Source organism: Protopterus annectens, chromosome 1.part1, assembly GCF_019279795.1.
Source record: "Protopterus annectens isolate FY-2018-M chromosome 1.part1, PAN1.0, whole genome shotgun sequence".
NCBI lineage: Eukaryota > Metazoa > Chordata > Ceratodontiformes > Protopteridae > Protopterus > Protopterus annectens.
In genome coordinates, this window is record NC_056726.1 from 1,554,105,525 (window position 1) to 1,554,124,010 (window position 18,486).

An 18,486-nucleotide genomic window follows, 5' to 3' on the forward strand; every position below is an offset into this window, starting at 1 on the left:
AGCCCTTAAAAAGCAGGTATATCCAGCCAAAAATCGCGATATCTAATTAGCATCAAATCTGAATATTAAATAGCACATAACTCTTCCTGCATCCTGTATGAATGTGAGATACTACTCAGAAACATGTTTAAAAAACAGGGAGTGACAGAAATGAGGAATAAATATGAGAATATCATCAGACAGACAGTGTAAAATTTGTAGACTTTAATGATCTGTATTGCAAAATTCTACCAAACAATGTCATTTATTTTTGCTTCTGAAAAAGGGAGATGTAAGAAGTGTGCCCTCTTTCTTTAAATTATTGATCCCATTGGTGTGCTGGTTATGCAGTGTGGTTTCATGTCTACTAGACAGTTTTGAAAATTAAGTATAATAAGGGGGAGATACAGAAAATTGTGTGAAGGGATAAATCAAGCCTGGAAATATGGACATACTACCAAAAATGGGTACATCATGTGCAGGCATAAATCAGGTCTGAAAATAGATATGTTCCTGCAAAACATGGATATTTAACAGGTCTGCTTTGGTATTATCAGGTTTATTGTGGAAAAAATAGTATACATTTCCAAATCTCCTTGCCTTCTTCACACTACAGCACGCAATCAGCCTTGACAACCTTGAGACAGTACATTGTTTTCTGTAAGCAGAACTTTTAAGTCTCTGTGGTTTCTGAAGCTGTGATTAACTCCACTGTGAACAAAATGGCCATCCTTTCATCAATGTAGCTCAGCTGAAACAAAGTGTCGCATAACCATACCCTCAATTTCTCTGAATACTGCGTTTTAACTTAGCTCACTATTGAAATGTCCGGACTAGAAATTCCGAGTGTTGACAAGCAAAAAAAAAGACCAAAAGCACAGAAGAGCAAATTTCAAAAATCACTCTTCTCCTTAAAACGTCTTTTTTGGGGGGGGGCAGGCCCACTGCACCCCCACACCCCCCTGAATGTATATATACCATATGCTATACCTTGGTGAAAAGGAAATATTCCAAGAAATGGCACCTTAGACTTAGTATACGTAAGTCCATTCTTTCAACCATTCATGCTCCACATTTCGGGACTCACTCTAGTGGGTCCCAACATTTAGAATGGATACTTTTTAACTTTTATGTACTTTGATTTGAGCCTTTAATAGGGTCCAGCAAGACTGTCTTTTAGCCAGTATCTAAGTCAAGAAACCAAAGTCAAAGTACACTGCTCCACCCTTATACTTCAGCAGCTGCCAATCAGAGACTAAATCAGAATCCTCTTTTCTCTTGCTATATTTAAAGTAACAAACTATGCCTTTATATTCACTGCTGCAGTAGTTGTAACATTTGGGATTTCCAGCCGTGGAAGCCCATCATCCAAACAGTATACCAAAGACTTCCTATAGCATTTAAAGGTATGCCTGAATGTCACTCAAATGCTCCTTGTGTACTGTAGAATATAAAGGTGACATTCAGGCTTACCATAAACAGAACTTCTTTGTCACCAGCCCAAATGCATTTGTTTCACCGTCGATCTGTTTACCTACATTCGTTTTGCCAGCTGAATGCATTTTCTTTCTCCAGTGGTTACCTACACCTGTTTGCTGTGCAGATAAGTGCCCCGTTGGGTTTTTTTTTTCTTCTTTTCTCTTTTTCTGGTCCTTGGGGTTAATATCATCCAAGAAGGGTAAATACCAGTGTGGGAGACAGATTCCCCATACAGACCACCTATTCTTCTAAGGCCTACTTATTAGCCAACTCTGCTTGTCTGACTTTATCTCCTCCTTTGGCTTCTAGATGCAAGGTTAAAGAATTTCCCAAAGGCATCCTTAATAGTAGACCTCCCAGAAAGCCTTTTCCACCTCCCTGGGATCTTAATTTTGTTTTGGAGAAGTTGAATCAGGCTCCTTTTGAACCTTGGAAAACCGTTCTCTTGTCAGCTCTTACTTCTGCCAGACCAGTGTCTGAGTTGCAGGCCCTTATGGCTTGTCCTCCTTTTTTGATTTTTCATGAAGACAGGGTGTCCTTATGCACTAATCCCTCCTTTATGCCTAAGGTGGTTAATGAGCTTTCCCTTAATCAGTCTATTAATCTGCCTACTTTTTTTCTGTCAGTGAGAGAGTGCTGCATACTTTGGATGTGCATCGGCAGCTCAGAATTTATTTGGATCAGACTAAGGCTATTCATACATCTGATCAGCTGTTTGCTTCTTTTCATCCTAGATATTTCAGTATAACTGTATCCAAGCAAACTATTTCTTCTTGGATTTCTAAGGCTATTTCCTTTTGTTACACCTTTCATGGCAAGAGCTTTCCTTCTTCAGTCAAGGCTCATTCTACTAGAGCAGAGGCTTCTTCTTATGCTTTTTTCAAGGGTTTAGATAATTTTATTCTTGAGGCTACTACCTGGTCTTCTGTGCATACCTTTTCTAAACACTACAAGTTGGATAGTATCTTTAGAGCTAGGGCTGGTTTTGCTAGTGCCATTCTCCATGGCTTCTTAGGGGACTCTTCTTCTTCACGTTCCCACTCCCAAGTTTCCTCTTGAGCTTTGGCACTCTCCTGAATGTTACAAATATTGCAGCAGTGAATTAATGACATAGTTGTATAATATCTTCCATAACAGTAGATGTCCTTGCTTTCACGGCTGCTGTATTCACTCCCTCCCTCCTTCCCCCTAGTCCTTTCCTTCCTGGGTATACAGGTTACCTCTTGGGTTCCTTGGACTGGTTTTCCTTCTATGACAATCAGTTCTGTTTATGGTTAGCCTGAACATCACCTTTATGGACTACGTTATGCAAGGAGCATTTGAGTAATGTTCAGGCGCACCATTAAATGCAATAGGGAGTCTTTGGTATACTGGCAGGATGAAGGGCTTCCATGGCAGGGAATCCTGAATGCTAAGAATACTGCAGCAGTGAAGGCAAGGCCATCTACCATTATGGTGAAATTTTACACAGCTGTACTTTTTATATAAATTGATTCATTGCTAGGCTCAGAACCGCTTTGACTGAGGGCCTAATATGCTGTTTTGGTCTGTAATCGATCCAAGAAGAGATCATCAGGAAGCACAGAAAGCCATATTCTAAGGCAGATTTATAACTTCATCCCCCTCTTATTTTTCATATAAGCCATAAATCCTTAAATTATTTCTCCTTTTTTCTTCTCCTAGTCATTTATTCTTGTGCTCTGCGGGTTATTTTTTGCCACCAAGATCTCATGTTCTGCTTTGGCCTCGCTAACATGGCTGTCCATTTCCACTGCAGATATTGCCAAACCTGCAACCTTAGCTGTAAAATTAAATCCATTAGATCTTGGTATGGAGCTTCTAATGAAATACATGTTGCCACATAATAAAACTTCAATAAATCCACAGAAAAATACATCTTCACTGAAGTAGAGCATAACCATTTCCAAATAAAGTAATAGTAGTTTGCTATGTAGAAACTTAGAATCCATAAGAAAGGATTTCAACCAAAATGCACAGCTAATGATGTAATTATAAGTATATTATTATAAATCAAAGTAAATAAGAAAAATATGATATGCTGGCAACCCATGCTCACTCTTTCACATGAGACATCTGTTCCCTCTGCACAAGTTCCTCGGACTTTCAGTAAATGCATGGCCTTATTTTAACTTGTTTCTACAAGCCAGGTTACCCGCTCAGAGTAACACTGAGGACAGACTCATTGTCCTGCTTTTCAAATGCATTAGATACTCAAAATAGTTTGATTACTTATTCTAATAGTAAAATGATAAAAGTAGAGAAGGCCTAAAATGATGCAAGGATACCACAATTCAAAATGTTTATACTCAGGGTCAGAGAGGCATACTGGGAGAAAATGCTACAACTGGATCTTATCATTTATGACATTTATGCAGTTGTCTAGGAAACGTGCTTATCTTTTTAAGGTTCATTTTACCGTATTCTGCTATATCATACAGAAACTGACCGATTTGTTTTCAAATTATGCCTTCTGGCATACAGCTGCATGACAGTTTTGGTGAATTTTTACCATTAAACTAAGCATACACCTTAAAATAGGTCTACACAGGCAGACATGTTCATATCTTAAAACTCTGAAATCCATAAAGTAGCAACAAACATTAGCTTTAGCGTCTTATTTTTTCCTGTCACAATAAGTTCTTCCTTTGCAGCAATTTTTATCACTGAGTAGATTTTACTGAAATAAGAACTGTGATATTACTGCAAAAACTATTTTCTCAGTGACGGGGATGAAATAACCTATTGTAGGTAGACAAAATATGCTTTTGCTTTGAAGTTCCAAAAAGCTGGAATTATACTGCTCTCTGCTGGGCTTTTTCATTATAGCAGCCAGCATCTTTGACAGGAAAATACAGCAAAAATACACTGCAAGGAGTCTAGGAGCATCTTCCACGTTTTATCATTTAGATAAATATTGATTGGTAAAATAAAACTGAAAAAAAAAATGAAGCTTTGAGACCTCATAATACAGAGTTTCAGAACACCAAAACATTTAGTTTCTGCATTTAAGTACATATTCAATTGCACAAGTAAATGTGATGTAAAGAAGGGCTTCTCAGTATCCCGGACGTGAACCTGAACTGACAGAATTATAGAGAGTGTTGTAATGTCACTGGGCATTACTACTTCTTCCAAATATGCACCCCATCAAGTAATGTGTTTTAATGTAATTGCTTATTTTCATTTGAAAATCGTGACATTTTACATGATAACCTCCTTCCAAAACATTTATTAAACCTGACTGACAGTCCAGTAAGGAGTTAGAAGTCAAAGCAGCATAACCAGACTGCCCAGTGGTTCATCATCTATATAAACTCACTTGTCATAATTCAAATCTAATGGATTACAGGGACACAGAGTGCAATGGAAGTTTTAATCATGTGTGCAAGTCCAGCAGAAATACTCTTGCATCCTGACACAATCTTTTGTCTTATATGTAGTGCTGATTCACAAAGCACTTGGTCACTGCCAGCTGTTGTACAACAATGCTGAGTCCTTAGACTGCCTCCCTCCCCTCATACATACACACACACACACACACACACACACACACACACACACACACACACACACACACACACACACGTACACACACACACACACAAAGACCACAGTGATAGCTGCTCATTCCTTCTCGGCCAACAACCCTGTCAATGGTTGGGGTTCATTTTTGAACCTTGGTAACTGGAAGCACTGATGGAAGTCATGCTTCCTTGTTAGGTAGGCTGGCTGTAAACCTTCCTTTTTGAAAACATTCTGTAAGAAAATATCAGTCCACTGTCATCTCCCACAGCCATGCTCTTACTCCTGTGGTGTGCCAGCTCTCCTACACCAATACACTATTTACCATTTGGTACTGTACAATCTCTTTACTCTCCAACCAGACACTATCCCCAGGATTCACAAAGCCTCCGTGTAAGAGTTATAACTCTTACACTGAGGCTGCAGTTAAATGGAGTGATGTCAGCATGCTCTGCATATTCATGAGAGCATGCTGAATCACACCTAAGTCTAACACGGTCCGTGTAAGACAGTAGGGGGCGTGTCTGTAGGCTGAGCCCTGCAAGCGGACACGCCCCCAGAAGTCTAAAAGTGCCCAAAGTACACACCCACAACAGAGTCCACGGAAATGTGAATAAACACAACACAACACATGCCCCTACAGACCATAAACATATATAAAAGAAATATAAATGAACATGTCATATTTTTTTTAAATTGTAAAGATGTTTAACCGTGAGGCGCTGTTTATACGGCGTGCCCGTAAGCAGCTACAGTTAGCAGTCAATGGGAAAGCATATAAGAACTAAATATGCAAAATAAGCCAGGAAGCAATAGCATAGCGGTAGAGATGCTGGCTGCAGAGCAGGCATTCATGGTTCGAGCCCCCACAACACAAATTTTTTTTTTTTGCAAAATAAGCAGGAAACAAGTCCCTGACACATATGTGTACACATAAAATCAGAATATATGTAAAATACAATGAAATATCCCATTTATATTGAATAAATGTGAGCTAAGAAATGAATATAAACTGCCAGATGTGCCCATAGCTGAGCTACAGTACAACAGAGTGAGTGTATGTGCCCGTAGATAAGCATTGGTCCAACTGGTGCAAACTGAGTGCCCGTAGCTGAGCAGTGGTTTACCATGCTAAATATATGTGCTCCTAACTGAGCTGAGTGGAATATGCGTGCCGATAGCCAAATGAGGCTTAAACCAGCGTACCCCATTTGCGCGGAGCTGCGCACCGCGCAAACGAGCTAACCGACGGGCAACGGTGAGCAAGCCGTATCCAAAATGCCTTTACACAGACACACCCCTCAACATGTCTAGACAGTCATGAAAAATAAAAAGCAGTGGCCAGGTTCGAACCCAGGATACTATACACCATAGTCAAGGTACAGAACCACTAAGCCATGACAGCAGTACCAAGAAATGCAATATTAGCTCATATATAGGAATGAATACAAACTACAGCATGACAATGCAGGTTTACTGAAGTTGATACAATTCCAAACTGGCCAATCACAGATATGTGTGGGAAAACGGACTATATAAGCCCCATAGGCGGAATACAGAGCATAAACGATTGTAGAGCAGACCTGCAGGCGGAATGTCAGGGGTAGGTGAGGGTAGTCGCTCGGCGCAGAGGTGGGGTGTTGAGGAGTCCAGGTACATGGCCTGGCTCCTAGTCCACAACCATGAGGCCCAACTCATGCAGGGCCAGGTCCTCTGGGGAGCGTACAGGGCTGAGGCGTGGGACCAGTTGGCTCATGAACTCACCAGTGCCACAGGAATTCCAAGGACAGGTGAGCAGGTCCATCACCACCATGCGGACCTGAAGAGATGCAAGCAGGACCAACTGAACCTTTGGATCCAGGAGGCCCGGCAATCACCCAACGCCCCACCACTGAGTAAGTAACAATTAATTATGTATGTAGAAAGTTAAACTACCTGTAATTATGGAGATGTGTATTCCAATATTACTTCATTTATATTACAGCTGCAGGTGTCCGTTCTGTGAACCGCAGAGCCTATGCCGATAGGCTGGTGCGGTTGCGCCACCAGGCAGGTCAGTAATCCACTTCTAGTAACTGTAAAGATATATAAATGTATGACAGTCAGCAAAAGAGTGCAGTGTAGCCAGGAAGGAATTAAATCTGCAAGTAACAGTGTGAAAGTGTATGCAAGTATTGCCTGATTACAACAGTTCCCAGCCTGTAAGTGTAAACTAAACATGACACTGTCCAACATATATTTTCGAGTAAAACTGCCCTGTCTGTAGGAAAATAGTACACAACCTGCAGCAGCATGTAAAGTATAGCTGCAGAAGAGGATGAAATCACATGTGTGAAATATATCCCTGTGGAAATACTGAAACATGACAGAAGTGAGACTGCTGGAAAGAACTGTAATAACTGTTGTTAAAACATGTCAATAAAGCCTAGAAGTACCAGTCTGAATAGTAACATGAAAGCAAGTGAGAGAGTGTGAGAAAGTGTCAGGAATACAGCAATACAGTACTTATAACCCCTGAAAAACCATACTGCAGTTAGGACAGAATTAAATGCATGTGAGACTCAGAACCAAACAGCACAATCTGTTCAAAGTGTTGATGCATGTGGAATGTGTATACCAACATCTGGATATGTTTCTCCCAGTCTGAAATACGCAGATAGGATGATTGTCTGATATACCAAACATCCACACTTGTCCACAAGTATATCAAGCACAGGTAACAGGATGATGTATCTGAACAAAGCCCGATATGAATGTGTATGAACAGCAATAAAATGTAGATTGATGTTGCAGTAACAGTTCCATCTGCAAGGTTAAGTAGTTAACATATAGGACACTGTAGTTAGAACAGTAGTGTGTATATAACTGTAGCTATTAGAAATGTAGAGCATATGTATTTGTATTCGAAGGTGTTAATATTACTCTATTTACCCCACCCTCTAACCACCTATAACCCATTCCACGTGAAAATGGTATGTGCAATCACAATTACCACCCCTGGACGTCTGTCCTGTTGGGTCATATATATTTGCATGTCTGTTGATGCATCCGCCCTGTTCATACATCCACACCTGATGGCCTGTTGCCATCAATCAACCCTGCATGTTGTTGGACTGTGTATTACTGTTCAAATTATGCATGTGTTATGCACGCTGTTCAATGGTGTGAATATCTGGGTGTTTGGTTAATGGGAATACTAATGCATGCTGTTACAACTAATTGTGAATGGTATTAAATGTCACTAACCCAAACTGTCATGACATAATGCAAAACATAGAACGACAGAGAAGGCGGGTTCCAGCGGACCCACCTCTCCCACCTCAGCTGGCGAGTGCACCTGGCACTAGTGCCGAGTCCGGACCCTCCTCCGGTGGCCCTGTGTCACCTGCAGGTGGAAGCGCTGCAGGGGATGGGGCTCGCCCCCCCTCTGCAAGTGTGGCCGGAGGAGATCCACCACTCACCCTCCGTAGCGTCCGGACTGTGGTGCGTAGGGAGATTCGGGACTCTGTCCTCGAGCCCCTACGCCAGCTCGAGGCACGGGTGGCACAACTAACGGGCATGCCCGTTGCCCCGCCTACACAGCCCCCAGCACAGCCCCGTCCTGGGCAGTGAAGGAACAGTGGCAACTGCCTATGGGTGGGGATATCAGTTCCACTGTTGCCATCTGTGGGCTCATGGGCTCTGGATATCCAAACCTCCGTCCCCGTCAATTGTGTAACCTCCCCACTCGTGTCATACACTGCCCCTGTATGCGTCTTGTTTGTCTTGTCTGTTAACCTACCCAACCTACCTCCCCAGCTGTACCGACTACCTTCACCTGACATACCACTCTCACCTGAAAAAAAAAAAAAAAAGGGCACTCTGTACCCACAAAAAAATTACGCCCCATACATAGCTGCCCATTCCGCACACATGTCAACTGGACATGGAACCTATCAATTCCAATTGGCTGTACAACAAGTATTATTGTTGTCCTGACACCTCTCTCAGGGGTGGAAGGTTTCAAATGTCACACCAAATTACATACATATGCACAGCTGTTGCTGCTGAAGAAATGGGCAGCTATGGGCCTTACCTACATCCCTCCTGCACATCCCAAGCTTGTTTCCCTACTGTCTTACCCTCTTTGTGACCCCTTTTTCACCACTTTCCTGTCTCCCCATTTTCTTTTCTTTCAAGGAAAATAGCGCGGGTGTGCGCAAGAGTAAGCACGTTTAAGCGGTTGTAAGCGGGTGTGCGCGCGGAGCTAACCGCCAGTGCGCATGCATGAGCTCCGCGCAAACCAGCGCTAACCCGGTTACAACTGCTTAAAAGTGCCTTAGGCACTTTGATTGACAGGTCTTGTACTCAGTTCAAATGAAAAATAAAATCCCACTGTGAGTCCCGAACCCAGGACCTTGGCAACTATAGTCTGCATGACTTACCCTAAGCCATGACTCTTATATAGAAACACTGTGCTAAAGTAAATATATCATTTAACAGTAGGAATGAATGTAAAGGGAATATAGATGTGTAGTACACAAAGCATGACATTTAGAATCACAAACAAAACTGGTGGATTTCCATAATAGTAGTGTGTGAACAGAAACAGCCATGCTAGTTGGAAGCTAGTAGGTAATAATGTCACCATAGCACCTTGCAAGACACACACATACTCACAGCAGGATAAGCACTGCCCATACCCCACAACCTCTTACAGGAACACATCCGGACCAAGTAATAAAATATGTGGAGCAAAGGCCCAAAACCAGGGACACATTACAAATAAAGTTACAACAAACGCAGACAGTTCAGAAAGTAACAGGGTCTACACCTTGTGGGATGTTTGGAAGGGTATGCAGTCTGGAACTTGAATGTTTGTCACCATATTCTGACTTGAGCCCAGACTGACTTGCCAGATAAAGGTGTGCATGAGATAATGACCAAATTATGAGGCAGAAATGTGGACAGCCTGCAAATATCTGTACACATGACGGGTCCAACACCACCATATTTGAATAGTTAAGAACCTAGACATAGCAACAGTGAATGTCTTACAGGGATGCCCCACAGACCCCATGTGAAATGTATAAACAGTAGGCAGAAAGGTGTAACACATGCAATGGTAACTATGGAGTCCGGAAAGTATTCACCACTCGCATGGCAGAAAAAGTGCAGTAATACATATGCTCATGCTAACCCACACTCACAACTGCAGCATACCAGACATTTTAATGGGTGTACCCCACTGATATGTACCATTCCATGAGGCACATAACTGATAAACCTGAAGGTCTCTGGGGCCTGCTTAGCAGCATACTCAAATACCCTAATAGATGTCAAGGCCCACACCATGGCCAGACCACACTGCATGCTGTAACACCCTAGCAGATATAGCAAGCATTCCAAGGTGTGAATGTACATGGAAAATAGGAAAGCTACAGCAGCACACTACAGTCAAGACACCTAGCAGGCATAGAAGTAGTGACTGTAAAGGGCAACTATTGAAGACTTAGCAACAGAGTGCAAGCAAATGTGAAAGGAAAGCACACACACACACACACACACATTAACAATAGTAGTAGTTGTAGTTGTCAGTGTACATACACAGTTAGTACAGGAAACTGGAGAAATGAATGGAGGAATGTTAATCCACAACACACCTGGAAATATGAGAGAGATACCAACCTTTACACTCACAGAACATTGTCCACAGCATAACAGCATGGTCCCTGCCCTTAACATCTGAAAGTGCTACGCCTATCTCACACACCTTTTTATAGCACTGTTCTGAAATCACAGTGAGAACTGCAATCAGTACACAACTGGATGCATGCAATTAGCAAATGCTGGCTAACAATTGGTGCAGAGGCCATCACATGGGCATATGCAGATACCTACAAAAGTATGCTGTACTCCATGTCCATGCATGCAATACTTTCATTGCACCCTGAGAAGGACGTGAGAGACAGACAGAGAGAGAGAGAGAGAGAGAGAGAGAGAGACAGAGAAAACTGCATTTAAGCAGACAGACACGAATTGTTCAGCAACAGCTACCTGAAAGCTGACAACTGGGAAGTGGAGCAGCAGGACAGGGAACCAGACAGCAGCAGAAGCAGCTGTGACAAACACAGGTAATGTAAAGTAATACTATAAAGGTCTACATACTGTGAACCCTCCATATGTGTCATTGGTCTGTATCCATATGTATATGGAGATGTGTAAAGGGCAGGAGACATACAGCAACTATCAGTGAAGACTGTACATACATTTGTATGTGAGAGCATGTATGTGCACATATCAATGTTGTTTGATTGTAGGTTGTAGTGCCATGTACAAATTAGGTTACACAGCTATGTATGTTTAGCAGTATGTTAGTGTGTGTATACAGTATAGTAGACAAATATGTTGATATACCTGTCTAACATATGGTTATGTATGTATGTCAACATATGTATGTGTATATATATATATGTAGATATATATATATATATATGATATGCATATATGTATACATACATAGAGAGAGAGATGTAGGAATACATAGACAGATGTCGATAGAATATTGTACCAACATATCTATGTAATGCACACATGCAGATATAGATATATGTAGATACATATACATAGACAGACTGATCTGACTACCTACAGGTATGATTGTATATGATGACCTGCAACACAGCCTGTCCCACCCCCTCTGTCACTCACACCCCCTCTGTGCCCCCCCTACACATCTATGGCAATATATGTCCCCAATATATATGTGTATATGTATACAGACATATATATATATATATATATATATATATAGATATATCTATATACATATAGATATATCTATATACATATATATATATATATATATATATATAGAGAGAGAGAGAGATGTATATAAAGTCTGAGTGAGGCACATGTGTACAGATGTATTGCAACAGGTGCCTGGTGACAAAGGCATGGAGTGAACACCAGTGTCAAATCCGGAGTATCATACCACATTCCAGATCACCCACACCAGTAACCACCAGATATGTGATTGGCGCCCACCACTGCATGTGTCAGGGGTGAGCAGGGTCAGAAATGTGTAGAATAGTGGCCCCAATGATAGTCACAGTGGCACACTATCCCTGGAATACCTGCACATGGTATGTGTCCGCAGACATGGTGAGTCAGGTATGGACATGTAGGTCGGTGTACCCCCACACCACATAATGGATGCCATGGTATGGACCTCACATTACAGCAACAGATATGGAGAAGGACACAGTGACATGTACAACACTGTGACAACGCACTCAAACACATTACCAATGCACAGTGACTGACAACACCACAGAGTACACATATGCTACCCACATAGAGGTTACCACTCCCAGATGTACATATGGAGGTCACACCCATGACAGATGTCCAACAACCATAGTAACACCTCCCACCATCCACAACCTACATGTCTGCTGTGTGTCATCCGTGCCACTGCAATAGTGTGCACATGTGGAGGTAAGAGTTCCTACTCACAGATAAGACACACCCTGCAATAAACCACACAGTGTTAAGAAGCGAGACTCCCCATGAGTACATGTCACACATACCCCTGCTGAATGTTAGTCAGATAGGTAATATGCCATATGAGTCACCCTGTGTAACTGTGTGACAGCAGTAGTTACCATCACACCACATGTGTCACAATGGTCAGGGTAGCAGAACAGTACGCTGCTGAAGACACAGGGGCAATAGCATATTGTATAGTATTGTATTGTAATGTAATGTATTGTGTTGTATTGTATTGGTATGGTGAGGTGCCTCCTTCATGGAGTGGAACCACTGCTGCTGTGCACCAGTGTACAGGTACATATCCTGTAGTCAGGCTAGTGTTACATAGCACTCCTATATGTGTGTTTAGCTCCTGTCAGAGGTTATGTAGCATGCAACTGGGGATACCATCAGGTCCCATCCATGTTGTGTATTCTGCTGTCCTGGTGTCTCTCACCTGGACATCTGTGATGACGGGGAGGTTACAGTCAGCTGGGATAACTATGCCTTATTACAGGGGAGAGGGCGGGGTGACACCTGCACTGAACCTGTCCGCCACAATGTTGTCGATATCTGTGGTGTCAGTGAAATATGTGTTGTGTACTACCTATGGGCATAGAGGATGGCTCCTGACCAGGTTGCTAACATAACTGAGGAAGGCCTCCTGGTCATCTGTAGTGTCACTCTTGAATTCCCTCTCAACGTTGCCCATGTAGTCAGTATGATGGGAAATAGATCCTTACCAGTGCTGTGCAGTCATGCCCTCCCTTCAGTGAATGATGCTCTGTCTTGCAGTAGCTTCCATCTTCTGTAATACAATCTGTCTATGGCTGGGGTCCACCAGACAGGATGCTGCCCCTTTGTGGAGAGTGTCTTGGTCAGATATGGGATTGCATGATCCATGCATTCTTGGAGATGTCTGTAGACAGCAATTGTGTAGGGGTCACCATTGTGGGTTGTATCTGCCACTGGCCCAGTGGGCTGTAAGGATACCATATCACTGTTACAAAGTGTAAAGTTTGTATCTGTAATGTTATGCACTATAGTCATCTGTGCTGGTGGTGGAGGTGGGATATGTATATCCAGGGCAATCAGTGTGTGGTCAGCCCACAGTAGTTGCCGATGTAGGCCATACAGTACCTAGATACAAACCCCAGAGTGAGGAGGTGCTTCTGGCCTGAATCGGTGTTCTGACTGCTGGTGTTTGGTAGTATGTCGATGGCGTCTGCCAGGTACTGTTGCACAGTTGCTGGCCGAGCACTGATACCTGGCCATCTACATGTGTATCCACCAATAGACAGACAGATGCTACATATGTGAGATATGTTGTATCATAACATTCGAGTAGCATGTGTAGTATGTGTGCCAAAGTCTGCTGACATATATTGCTGATACCAGGTTATTTTCTTTCTCAGGTACATGGCCCACCCGCGGAACCCCACCTACTCCACAGCTGAGGATGAGGAGATACACCAGAGCCTGGTGCGGGACTATGCAATACTCTTTTCCCGCACCAGCCAGAATCAGCAGGAGAGGGCTGCACTGTGGCAAGACCTTGTCCGTCGGGTAAATGATATAGGCACGCATAATAGGACATATGAGCAGGTACATCATCACTGCAGTGATTTAATCAGACATGTCCGTCAGCATGCGTCAGATATCCACAGGCAACAGGTCGCCACAGGTGGTGGGGTGGCTACACATCCCCCACTCACCAGACTGGAGGGACTACTCCTGAGTGTAGTGGCTCCAGTCCACCAGCAACAACAACAGCAGCAGACATGCATCATGATGGAGGCTGGGGCCACACAGCAGCAAGACGGTGAACGAGCAGGTAATATGTCATATGTATAGTTGACTGTTGTGTACACTGGTAGTTAATGCATGTGTGAGGTGTGTCCTTGGTTTGTAGCTGTCACCATAGTATTTAATGTGCAAGTGTGATATCCTCAATATTAGCTGCCGACCTGTGAAAGGCGACTGTTGTACTCCTGACCTGTATCATACACAGTAACAATGGCACAGTTGTGCCCACTGACATTAGTTTCTTCATGTCTGCAGGACCCTCTGGTATAACTGCAATGCAGCCTATCCATGCTGGTGAGTGTGTATTAACAATTCCTGTAATAGTGTTGATAGTAATAGTACTATTTGGCTCACTTAGTAGTGCTCTTTGTATGCATGTAGGTGTGTCTGTGTCTGTGTGTTATCACGCATACTGAGTACTGTACAATTGTGTGAAACTGTGTGCATGTGCATGTGCATGTGTGCATGTGTGCATGTGTGCATGTGTGCACCTGTGCATGTGTGCATGTGTGCACCTGTGCATGTGTGCATGTGTGCATGTGTGCATGTGTGCACCTGTGCATGTGTGCATGTGTGCACATGTGCATGTGTGCATGTGTGCATGTGTGCATGTGTGCATGTGTGCATGTGTGCATGTGTGCACCTGTGCATGTGTGCATGTGTGCACCTGTGCATGTGTGCATGTGTGCATGTGTGCACCTGTGCATGCATGTGCATGTGCATGTGTGCATGTGCACCTGTGCATGTGTGCATGTGTGCACCTGTGCATGTGTGCATGTGTGCATGTGTGCACCTGTGCATGTGTGCATGTGTGCATGTGTGCATGTGTGCACCTGTGCATGTGTGCATGTGCATGTGTGCACCTGTGCATGTGTGCATGTGTGCATGTGTGCATGTGTGCACCTGTGCATGTGTGCATGTGTGCATGTGTGCATGTGTGCATGTGTGCACCTGTGCATGTGTGCATGTGTGCATGTGTGCACCTGTGCATGTGTGCATCGCTGGTAATGTGTAGACATTGTAAACTGTGTTTCCTGTTTCCTTCCCACAGGTTCTGTTGCTGCTCTGGTGTCATGTAGCAGGGAACCTGAATCAGGTGCCGTGGGTACTGATAATGATGACATTGGTGTAATGGCACAGGAAGGTATGCCAGGGTCCGCCATTGGTCAGCCAATTGACAGTACACAGCTGTCGACCCCATCAATGTGCACAGTTATCCTGCCAATACACCCCTTGTCACCACTGTCCCTAGGTGATGGACAGCATACAATGGGCATTGACCAGGGTAATGTGGTATCTGTGGCACATGCTTCCCCACACAGCAGCCATGGGCATGGCCCAGAGATGGTACCACACAGACAGATGTCCAGGGGTTCTCGTGGGAGCATCCATGGGCGTACTGCCCCTGTCAGACGTGCCCACAGAGGTCTTACAACCTTGGCTATGTTTCGGACTGTCATGCAGGCACAGTCACGTATGGAACGGTACACCAGACAGGGTCTGAGGGAGCTGGCAGCATGTCGCACAGCCATGACTGACAGTATGCGTGACATTGTGGCTGCCATCCGTGATTTCACCGATGTCGTAGACAGACGTTGTGGGGACATATTAGACTGGTTCCACAACTACATGTCCATGAGCCAGGGTGATGGTGGGCGGTTGAGACATCGACGTGGCCGTATGCCAGCAACAGCAGCAGCTGGCAGTTGGCGCAGATGACAACAGGGCCGTGGCCACCCCCGTAGTGCCAGCAGCAGCCCCAGCAATGCTGGGTCTGTGCTGTCATCAGACCGCCCCAGGAGACCACGTGCACGTGGCTCTGGCCAGGCCCGACAGGGATCTGTGTCCAGTCAACGAACACCTGCTTCTGATGACAGTACCCAGTCTGGGTTGGTACCGGATACGGTCCGTAGCACCCCTGCAAGGCACAGGTACCGTGTCCGTGGCCAGAGACACTGATCTGTATGACCTGGCAGGTACAGTCTGTGGCTGTCCACAAACACCAGTATATGGCAGCCATGAGGTGGAACTGTGTGCATCCATGCACACATGCAAATTGACAACACCTAGGGCTACCGCATACACGCACACACTGCATCAACATTGCCCCACCTTCTACTGCTGTCCCTCACCAACACACATACACATACATGTCAATTGGTGGTATGGGTGGCTGACCCAGGCATACCAAGTTCACACCCTGTGCATATGATGAAACTGTGCCACCTCCTGCAATCTGTAACAACTGTGCAGGTACAGGTTAACATGTTGCTGATGCACAGGGTGACCACATAGATGTGTAGTAATAGTATCATGTTGTTAACAGTACTGTGTGCTGAATTAATTGTGGGTATATCACAGCATGCCTGATGCAGTATTTGTGTGATTGTCATGTCCTGTTGTCTACACCCATGGTAAGTACCATAGTGTATCATCTGCACATGTTGGCATACTGGTGGTAATGATGTCAACAGAAGGCTACATACATAGGTAGCACAGGGGATAGGGTAATGAATGTAGTAATACACAATGATGGACATGTAAATTGCAAGTGGCATGTTGCCCACACTAGACTCTGCAATGCAGATGTTTGAGGATGTTGATATGTGTGCAGAACTACACAACTGGTACAGGACACACAGGAGCACACTAGCACTGCATGCACACATCTCATACCATGCTAGACAGCCCCAACACACATAAGTAACTGTCACAGGAGGGAGAGTCCCCATATATGTCAGGGATACTGTGGTGGCAGGCCAGGGAGCATACATCCTACTAAGTATGGAACCACTGAGAGAAGGCTCGGTGTCTGTTATTTGACATGTGTATTACTGCAGGTATGGGCACATGGGTTTCTATCCAGTTATTGTACATCCTGACAGTACATGCATGTTCCGTACACTTGTGTGCACTGAGACTGGACCCTAGCCATCTGACCAGTGTATTTCCATGTACATGTGCATAGCGCCTGCATATTTGCAGTGTTACCTTATGGAACTGGTACAGCTTGTTTGTTGTACAATGGACTACATGGAGCCCTGTTCACTGTATCTTTGTTTGCATGCATGTTTGCTTGCAATTACCCTGGAATACCGATCACACCTGCAATGCATAGTTATAGAGCTTCTGTGGACTCCTAGTGCCATCTGCATAGCCTACTATATGTATGGCCATGTCCCACTTGACAGGTTGCCACTGTTTGACCTGTTCACATGTACATTGCCTGTGACACAGTGCATATGACCTGCCTGGCATGTGTCCACGTGAGCAGTCATATATGCTACTGCTAAGTAGTCACAGGCACTACACCTTCACACATTCATCTTCTGTTGAACTACCTGCTTTGCTAGGGACAGCCTGCACCTGTCACCCTGGCCTATCAGATATTGGCAAAGGCTCTTGCTACCCCCATAGTGCCTATGTTAGGCAGGGCTCAAATGACAAACCCACCTTCATAGGTATCACAAGGGATAAGACACTAAGAGCAATGCTACCCAATGCCAGATGTCTAAACCTCCAGATGCATGCACCCAAAACACTCCTTGGCATGGGGAACATCGATATCTGTGCAGTAACAGATGCCTGGTTCAGGGCTACTGAGAGCACACCAGCACTACCGGGTGTAACCCGGTTGATTTCTTTGCTACAGTCACCAAGGCCATTGCCGAGGGGAAGGTGGTTCACACAGCCTACCTGGACCTTGCAAACGCCTTCGCAACAATACCCCACTTGGGCATTCTAGGGAAGCTCACCAGCTTAAATATAAGCCCCTATGTCACTAGATGGATTGCACAGTGGCTCAAGAACAGAAACCACATGGTTAGCATTGCTGGAGCCATGCCAGACCCCATAACAGTTACAGGTTGTGTCCCAGAGGGCTCAGTCCTGGGACCCTCTTGTTTGGTACATATTTATTGGAGGTACAGGCCAACACGGATGAACTGTGGCTGTCCAAATATGCAGATGACTGCAAACTGGACACCATAATCGACTCCCCAGCTGACACAAGCATCTTCCAAAGGGGCATCATAGCAACAGACAACTTGTGCCAGAGCCATGGCCATCTGCTGAACAGTGTGTAGAAGGGGAATGTGCATCCTGTAGTCTGTTCACCTAGTTGCCAAAAGGGACATTGTCCTCACACACACTAACCCCCCTCAGCCA